Genomic DNA, 1441 nt, shown 5'->3' with positions numbered 1-1441 from the left:
GCCACTTCGGCGACTTGCTCGTCGATGGGGATGAAATGATGATGAGTAGGACAACACAACACCCAGTCCCTGGGCGGAGAAAATCTCCGACCCAGCCGGGAATCGAACCCGTGTCCTTAGAATTGATATTCTGTCGCGCTGACAACTCAGCTACCAGGGGCGGACTGCCTGTCGCTAATTGCTTGCAACACCTGTTTGTAAAAAGGTGAAGTTAAGTATTGTCAGTTCAATTTACTGTAAGAAACTCCATTATAAGATTTGCTTGAATGTTGTCTAGCTATCCGAGAAAACAGCTTCCTCGGCACCCTATATTAGAAGAGTGTGCAGGACACCACACACTTTGCGACTTCGAACGAACTTTAAGCATAATTCGAAAGTTTTCCTAAACTTTTTCTTCCTTACTTGCCTAAAGTCATATGTGTATCACAGTAACTCATTTGTAAAGTAATCAGATGTTCGAAATTGTTTAATACGTAGGAGATAGATTCTTTAAAAAATTGATGGTTTAGTGGAATTTTCATAGGCTAATATCTGTTATCAAAGCAAAGTCGACAGAGGCAAGCAGCAACAGACTCTTTGATCGTAACCTAAACTGACATTCTGTTAATTCTATTTTTTATATATAACAAATATTTATAACAAAAAGTCTACTGATGGTTTATTGATTCCATAGATACGAAACAATCAGTCTTCAATTGTATGTCAGGATTCACGTAAGAAGTCCATATTTTGAATGTCTAAACCAGTTAAATGCAGAAACCTAATTTACACTGCGATGAGTTGAGGATCTATAACAATCATAATAAGATCATAAATTTCATGGGCGACCTATTCGTGTGACTAAATCCATAACTGTTTCACCTGTTCACTAAAGACTTATGATTTTGTCCTGAAATTAATTTAAACAACTGTTTTCACGAGAAGGCAATGGCCCTGCCGCAGTGGATTCACCGGTTCCCATGAGATCACCGCAGTTAAGCGCTGTCGGACGTGGTCGGCACTTGGGTGGGTGACCATCCTGGCCGCCTTGCGCTGTTGCCATTTTTCGGCGTGCACTCAGCCTCGTGATGCCAATTGAGTTACTCGACCGCATAGTACCGGCTCCGGTCAAGAATACCATTATAACGAACGGGAGAGCGGTATGCTTTTCCTACGCCCCTCGTACCTGCATCCTCCTCTGAGGATGACACGGTGGTCGGATGATCCCGATGGGCCACTTGTGGCCTGTACACGGAGTGGTTTTTTTTTCATAAGAAAGTTTACTCATATGATGATAGGGAATAGATCACATTTTACAAATACAGCTCTGACCCAGGCGTGTCTTTAATAAAATATGTTATGAAGTTCTGTATAATATCGAAAGTGCACTATAACAAAAAAATAAAAACGATGCATCATGAGGGAATTATCCGAATGGGGTGGAAATCGGTACATGTGACGT

The 1441-nt window shown here is 41.4% G+C and overlaps 1 pseudogene; it reads left to right on the top strand.

The window, feature by feature from the left end:
• Nucleotides 1-923: 923 nt before the first annotated feature.
• LOC126177682 (5S ribosomal RNA) lies at nt 924-1041 on the top strand (annotated as a pseudogene).
• The last annotated feature ends 400 nt before the right edge of the window (nt 1042-1441 follow it).

The sequence above is a fragment of the Schistocerca cancellata genome, chromosome 3 (assembly GCF_023864275.1).
Source record: "Schistocerca cancellata isolate TAMUIC-IGC-003103 chromosome 3, iqSchCanc2.1, whole genome shotgun sequence".
Lineage (NCBI taxonomy): Eukaryota > Metazoa > Arthropoda > Insecta > Orthoptera > Acrididae > Schistocerca > Schistocerca cancellata.
This window is presented reverse-complemented; position numbering and strand designations above follow the sequence as displayed.